This window comes from Nomascus leucogenys, chromosome 12, assembly GCF_006542625.1.
Source record: "Nomascus leucogenys isolate Asia chromosome 12, Asia_NLE_v1, whole genome shotgun sequence".
NCBI lineage: Eukaryota > Metazoa > Chordata > Mammalia > Primates > Hylobatidae > Nomascus > Nomascus leucogenys.
In genome coordinates, this window is record NC_044392.1 from 40519551 (window position 1) to 40527606 (window position 8056).

Genomic DNA, 8056 nt, shown 5'->3' on the forward strand with positions numbered 1-8056 from the left:
GTTAAAGTGACATTTAGGGGATAAAAAATGAGAGCAGTTCCATGGATTTTGGTGTTTCCCTTGAGACATGAACTCAGCATAATCTGGGATAAAATGATTGAGTGTTAAGGATGTGTTTGTTGTTCCTGTCTTTTTTTATTTTCTTCAAAGTATACAACATGGTTTGATATGCATATACATTTGTGTAATGATTGCCATGGTCAATTAACACATCACCCTTTTTTTTTTTTTTGTGAGGGAGTCTTGCTCCGTTGCCAGGCTGGAGTGCAATGGTACGGCCTTGGCTCACTGCAACCTCCACCTCCTGGGTTCAAGCAATTCTCTTGCCTCAGTCTCCTCAGTAGCTGGGACTATAGGCACGTGCCAGCATGCCCAGCTAATTTTTGTATTTTTAGTAGAGGCGGGGTTTCACTATGTTGGCCAGGATGATCTCGATCTCTTGACCTCATGATCTGCCCGCCTCGGCCTCCCAAAGTGCTGGGATTACAGGTGTGAGTCACCGCGCCCGGCCACATCACCTCCCATGTTCTATCTTACATATTCAGAACTTGTTCATCTTGTAACCGAAAGCATGTACCCTTTGACCAACATTGTTTTTCCTGTCTTAACAGGATCTACAGATCAAGGACAGGGCAGGGGATAGTGGAGGAAAATGGAGTTAGTCTGTTTCTAAATGAGGGGACAGTATGTTTCTTGGGGCCTGAGGACAGCTTAATAAAGTAGACAAATGAAAAACACAATTTGCATTAAAAAATATCCAATTCTTTAGCTTTTCCAGCTTGTTACCCCTTCTCTGGTACTAGCTATGATGATATGAAACAGAACATTTTTTCTTTTCTTTATTTTTTTTTTTTTTGAGACTGAGTCTTACTCTGTCGCCCAGGCTGGAGTGCAGTGGAGCGATCTCAGCTCACTGCAACCTTGCCCTCTGAGTTCAAGCGATTCTCCTGCCTCAGCCTCCTGAGCAGCTGGATTACAGGCGCCTGCCACTGCACCCGGATAATTTTTTTTTATAGTTTTAGTGGAGACGGGGTTTCACCAGCTTGGCCAGGCTGGTCTTAAACTCTTGATCTCGTGATCCACCCACCTCGGCCTCCCAAAGTGCTGGGATTACAGGTGTGAGCCACCATACCTAGCCCATTTTTTCTTACTACTGTCTCTGTTTCTCAGATGGGGAAGAGAGGCAGAGAAATGCTAAGGAATTTGCCCAAGTTCACACAACCAGTACTAGGCAAATGGTAGGTCTGGGATTAAGATCCTGGGGAGGGGAGGTTGGGTAACCTATATCCTGCTCAGTGACCCAGAATGGAAAAGAATGAAGGAGGAGGAGCTGGAAACAGAAGTTAACTTTTTTTGTAGAGGTGGGTATCTGGGTTTGAGGAGAGAGAACATTAAAAGTAATGCTGGGGCTGGGCGCGGTGGCTCATACCTATAATCCCAGCACTTTGGGAGTCTGAGGCAGGCAGATCACTTGAGGTCAGGAGTTCAAGACCAGCCTGGCCAACATGGTGAAACCCTGTCTCTATGAAAAATACAAAAATTGCCAGGTGTGGTGGCTCACGCTTATAATCCCAACACTTTGGGAGGCGAGGGAGATGGATCACCTGAGGTTGGGAGTTCAAGACCAGCCTGACCAACATGGAGAAACTTTGTCTCTACTAAAAATACAAAAATTAGCCGGGCATGATGGTGCATGCCTATAATCCCAGCTACTCGGGAGGCTGAGGCGGGAGAATCGCTTGAACCCGGGAGGCATATGTTGCCGTGAGCCGAGATCATGCCATTGCACTCCAGCCTGGGCAACAAGAGCGAAACTCCGTCTCAAAAAACAAAAAACAAAAACCAAAAAAAACAAAAATTAGCTGGGTGGGTGGTGCTGTGTGCCTGTAACTGCAGCTACACGAGAGGCTGAGGCACAAGAATTGCTTGAACCTGAGAGGCAGACATCACAGTGAGCCGAGATGGCGCCACTGCACTCTAGCCTGGGTGACAGTAAGACTCAGTCTCAAAAAAAAAAAAAAAAAAAAAAAAAGTGATGTTTGGCCTAGGGTTTCCCCTGAAGTGTGACAAAATCTCACTTGAGTCTGCTATCCCAACAGACAGACTCTGGACAGAGTGAGGCATATTAAGTATGAGGCTCTCTATGAAATGGAGGGCCTATGAGTGCCACCTTCTGGAGTAAAGGATAAAACTTAATGCAATTTTGCCAGTGACCGGGATGAAAAACAGAAGGCATGCATATCATATTTGTGGACAGCAAGGAGTTAGTAGGAATTGCAACATCATCATTGTGCAGAATGAGGATTCAAATAGTCAGGAATGGTAAACTCCAGCTTATTAAATTTTATTGAATTGAAATTCAATAGTAATAAGTCAGATTCTGCCTTTGGGTTCAAAAAGTCAACCCTTCATAGATAAAGTAGGAAAGATGTAGAATTTTTAGAACTAGGGAGGCACTCTGCTGACGGCACCCTACCCCTGCATCAAGTTGACTTAAGTGCCAAACTTTAAGGGCATTATCAACAAATGAATATATTCAGAGGAGTGATCTGGAGGGTGAAGGGACCTAAAATTTTGTCATGTAGAAACTTCTGAAAGAATCAGCATTAAGCCCAGATAATAAAGACTCAGGGAAAACAAAATTATAGTCTAGATGTACTGTATTAATGGACTGAAGGGAGAAAATTAGGGCCAGTGGATGGATACTGCTTGTATTAATTCAGAATGTAGTATCCCTCAGAGATTTAAGGAGGGTGTGTTGTGCACTGGAAAAAAAATTCTAGTTTCCAAGTCAGGCAGACCTTGTTTAATTCCAGACTCTTGCCAAAGTTTTATGTCTTAGTTTTCTCACTTAAAAAATTGTGGTAATATGTATTCTGTGAAGTTTGGAAACGTAATGTAGCAAGGTCTGTAAATCACTTTGCAGCACCTCACCTAAGAGCTGTCTATGGTTGATTTTAAATTGGGTATTCTAGGTCAGGTTTGGCATACTTTCTTTCTTTCTTTTTCTTTTTTTTTGAGGCAGAGTCTCACTCTGTTGCCTAGGCTAGAGTGCAGTGGCGCAATCTCGGCTCACTGCAACCTCCACCTCCCAGGTTCAAGAGATTCTCCTGCCTCAGCCTCCCGAGTAGCTGGGATTACAGGCACACAGCACCACACCCAGCTAATTTTTGTATTTTTAGTAGAGACGGGGTTTCACTATGTTGGTCAGGCTGGTCTCGAACTCCTGACCTCATGATCCACCTGCCTCAGCCTCTCAAAGTGCTGGGATTACAGGTGTGAGCCACCGTGCCCGGCTCAAGGCTTGGCATACTTTCTGTAAAGGGCTAGAGAATAAATTTTTCAGGTTCTGCAGGTCTCTATACAATGATACCACTCCAGTTCTATTGGGAAAGCATCCATAGACAATGATCATGGCTGTGTTCCAATGAACCTTCTTTTGTGGACACTAAAATGTGAATTTTATATAATTTTCGTGTGTTGTGAAATAATTATCAAATCTTTTTCAAGCATTTAAAAATGTAAAAACAGCTGGGCGTGGTGGCTCACGCTTGTAATCCTAGCACTCTGGGAGGCCAAGGCAGGTGAATCACCTGAGGTCAGGAGTTCAAGACCAGCCTGGCCAACATGGTGAAACCCTGTCTCCCTGTCTCTACTAAAAATACAAAAAATTAGCTAGGTGTGGTGGCAGGTGCCTGTAATCCCAGCTACTTGGGAGGCTGAGATAGGAGAGTCACTTGAACCTGAGAGGCGGAGGTTGCAGTGAACCGAGATTGCGCCACTGGGCGACAGAGTGAGACTCCAGTTCAAAAAAAAAAAAAAAGTAAAAACGATTTTTATATATCAGGCTGTGCAAAAACAGGTGATGGGTTGGTAATTGGCAATTAACCATGATTGAAAATCTTTTTTTTTTTTTTTTTTTTTTAATGGAGTCTGGCTCTCACCCAGGCTGGAGTGCAGTGACAGAATCTCGGCTCACTGCAAGCTCCGCCTCCTAGGTTCACGCCATTCTCCTGCCTCAGCCTCCTGAGTAGCTGGGACTACAGGTGCCCGCCACCACGCCTGGCTAATGTTTTGTATTTTTAGTAGAGATGGGGTTTCTCCATGTGGTTAGGCTGGTCTTGAACTCCTGACCTTAGGTGATCCACCCGCCTCAGCCTCCCAAACTGCTGGGATTACAGGCGTGAGCCACTGTGTCCAGCCTGAAAATCTGTGTTGACTCTGTCTCAAAAAAAAAAAAAAGTAGCTAGCCTCATTTGTTTTCCTTTTTCTTTTTCTTTTTTTTTTTTTGATACAGAGTCTCACTCTGTCACCCAGGCTGGAGTGCAGTGGTGTGATCTCGGCTCACTGCAAGCTCCGCCTCCCAAGTTCAAGCAATTCTCTTGCCTGAGCCTCTCGAGTAGCTGGAATTACAGGCGCCCACCACCACACCTGGCTAATTTTTTTTGTAGTTTTAGTAGAGACGGGGTTTCACCATGTTGGCCAGGCTGGTTTTGAACTCCTGACCTCAAGTGATCCGCCCGCCTCGGCCTTCCAAAGTGCTAGGATTACAGGGGTGAGCCACCACGCCCGGCGTGACATGGAACTTCTAAACAGTGATGCTACGTAACAGGCCTGGTTCGCTGGAGATAAGTAAGAGAGGGATAAAAGTAGTTAAACTCACCTATCTGATTGGCAAAAATTCAAAAGCTTGATAGGGAGTCTGTCTGAGCCTGGGCAGGTTCTGGAAGCTGCCCAATTTAAAAAAAACAATGGCGCCTGGTGCGGCTGCTCACGCCTGTAATCCCAGCACTTTGGGAGGCTGAAGCGGGTGGATCACGAGGTCAGGAGTTGGAGACCAGCCTGACCAACATAGTGAAACCCCGTCTGTACTAAAAATACAAAAATTAGCTGGGCGTGGTGGCACGTGCCTGTAATCCCAGCTACTCAGGAGGCTGAGGCAGGAGAATCGTGTGAACCTAGGAGGCGGAGGTTTCAGTGAGCTGAGATCACGCCACTGCACTCCAGCCTGGGCGACACAGCAAGACTCCATCTTAAAAAAAGAAAAGAAAAGAAAAGTGGCTGGGCATGGTGGCTCACACCTGTAATCCAAGCACTTTGGAAGGCTGAGGTGGAAGGATTGCTTGGGGCCAAGAGTTTGAGACTAGCCTGGGCAACGAAGTGAGACCCTGTCTCTATGAGAAAATTTAAAAAAAAAAAGGCCACCTTTTTGATAAGAAAGGAGGGGAAATAAGAAGGCATACTATATATGCTTATTTTTGCAGAAACAAACACAGGAAGGAAAATAAACTAAATTGATTATTTCAAGAGGTAGATAAGGTCTGGATGAAACAGATACATGATTGGCTGGGTGCGGTGGCTCACACCTGTAATCCCAGGACTTTGGGAGGCTGAGGCGGGTGGATCACGAGGTCAGGAGATTGAGACCACCCTGGCTAACACGGTGAAACCCCATCTCTACTAAAAATACAAAAAATTAGCCTGGCGTGGTGGTGGGTGCCTGTAGTCCAGCGACTCAGGAGGCTGAGGCAGGAGAATGGCGTGAACCCCAGAGGCAGAGCTTGCAGTGAGCCAAGATCGTGCCACTGCACTCTAGCCTGAGCGACAGAGTGAGACTCTGTCTCAAAAAAATAAAAATAAAAATAGATACATGATGGAGTATTACTTCTCTGAGTTTATTTACCATTTTGTCTAGTTTTGACTTCTGGAACCATGTTAATGTTTTGCACATTTAAAAAAGTTGACAAGAAAAATATGCACAACATGCTTGTCCTAAGATTTGTCAGAGACTCCTATAACCATATAAAGAAGCTGAGAGTTGATCATGCTTGAGCTATGATACTTATAGTACTAGAAAGACAAATAGAACGTAGCATAGCAAAGGTTCTGCACATTTTGGGAGAAGGCATTTATTTGTAGGGGCTGAAATGTGCTAGCTGTAGAATCAGACCTAAGAATTACAAGGTGATTAACCAAAGGAAAAAGTCTCTGGAAGTAGAAAACTAAAAAGAAGGTTTGGAACAGGCTGGAAGTGAGATTGAAGCATATCACAGAAATGTTAGAGAGCTTCAAGACAGTGCCATGGATGAATTTATAAGGCTTTGCCCTAAAGTTACTTGTGGGCTTATAAAGCCTGTGTCAAAGCTAAACAAAGCCAGACAATAGTTTAGACAAGAAGTAAGGATAGGTATTTACTTATCTGAGACGGAGTTTCACTCTTGTCGCCCAGGCTGGAGGGCAATGGCGCGATCTTGGCTCACCGCAACCTCCACGTCCGGGGTTCAAGCGATTCTCCTGTCTCAGCCTCCCGAGTAGCTGGGATTACAGGCATGTGCCACCACGCCCGGCTAATTTTTTTGTGTTTTTAGTAGAGACAGCATTTCTCCATGTTGGTCAGGCTGGTCTTGAACTTTTAACCCCAGGTGATCCGCCCACCTCGGCCTCCCAAAGTGTTGGGATTACAGGCATGAGCCACTGCGCCCGGCCTAGGATAGGTTTCTTTAAGTAGTAACTATTGCAGTAGGGAAGAGGGCCCAAGGTGAACTGAACTCAACTTCCTAAAAAAAAAAAAAAAAAAAAAAAAAAATGCAGGAGGCCTTTTGAAGGCTGGGGTGTGCTAAAGGATAGGCATGAAGATATTAAGAATTGCTTCATGTGACTAGACAATCTGGATTTGTGAATTGGCGCTGGTCCAGAAGAGAAATAAGCACCTGTTTTTACGACAGGAGCTAGTGTTGCAAGTTAGAGCAAGGCACCCACCTGGCTGGGAGCTGGAGCAAGATTTATTTCCTCAAATGTTTGCATTTCAAAGAAACTCTCAGGTCCCAGTGAAAATAGCTCTGGGTAGAAGATTTACATCTCAAAGAGGCCGAGAAAGATGTTTTAATTGCAACCTTTCTTTCTAGGTAATTGCACTAAGATGAAGTTCAGGGGCATGTGTCTATTACTAGGTTTGGGCTGGGATGCACAGTAAATTTTTCTGACAGCAATGAGCTTTTTCAGGCAGGCATTTTAAGCGGGGGGCTGAGGTCCTCCTAGGGACAAGGCCTTGAGTTGCTAGAAGCCGTGCTAGAGCTTGGTTAAGGAGAGTCTTTGTTACCTGGCACCTCTCTGCAGTGCCGTTTCAGTGCCTTGGAACAAGGGAGTGGTGGATGGCCAGTGATAGGGATTCACGCGTGCAATTCACAACTTGCATCAGCAACCAGGCAAATGCAAACGCTGCTTTTAGAGGCCTTGGGAAGAATTTCCACAAGTTGCCGGCCATTGGGATACAGGGGAAAAGGGACTGGAGGGAGGCTCATCGGGAACAATACACTTAGGTAATGTTGGGGTTTATAAATCGATACCCCCAAATGTAGTACATTGACATACTGAACCGAAGAAGCAAACTGAAGGTCTCTCTGACCTTCCCCGCTCCACACGGTCTCTCCCAAAAAGCTGAAGTTCCTTTATTTGCCTAAGATCCAGACCCTCCAAGGAGAATGGTGTTTCTTTTCCTCCTGTAAGACCAAAAATGTAACCACACCTGAACAGACCTTTTCATGAGTTAATGCCTGCTTCTCATAGTCATCTAAATTCCAAAGAAAACTATTTACAAGTTAATTTGTTTCCGGATCCAACCATTCTCTTTAGTAATCATTTATTGCCCATCAACAGAATTCCTTTTCTCCCGCAGGATCCAAACTCATTCTTTCTGTAACCTCATGATGGCGTATAAGCTTTTGCACCTCACTGGGAGGTTGGGTCTTCATTCTGAAGGCTTCTATGTATACATATTAAATAAATTTGTATGCCTTTTTTCCTATTAATCTGCCTTGCATCAGTGATTTTCAGTAAACTTCAGGGAGCCAAAAGCCTTGGCTCCCACAGTGATAATAAGCAATATGACTTTTGGCTACCAAAATTCCTGCTGTTAGCTAAGGAAAAATTGTGACAGTTTCTGAAATGGACAAATACAGGCATCCTTCCAGTGGATTACTAGGATTTGTCTAGACTAGAGGAGAGGATGCTTCTGGGGGTTTTCTGATTCTCTACAGGTCAGTATCCTTCCTTGTCT

General features: G+C 44.8%; 1 protein-coding gene across 1 annotated transcript in view; it reads left to right on the top strand.

Moving 5' to 3' along the window:
* F11R (F11 receptor) overlaps positions 1–7738 on the top strand; it is a 32955-nt gene extending 25217 nt beyond the window's left edge. The window contains exon 11 of the mRNA XM_030824099.1: positions 7676–7738. The gene's annotated coding sequence lies outside the window, so the exon portion shown is untranslated. The remainder of the gene's footprint in view (positions 1–7675) is intronic.
* Positions 7739–8056: the final 318 nt, after the last annotated feature.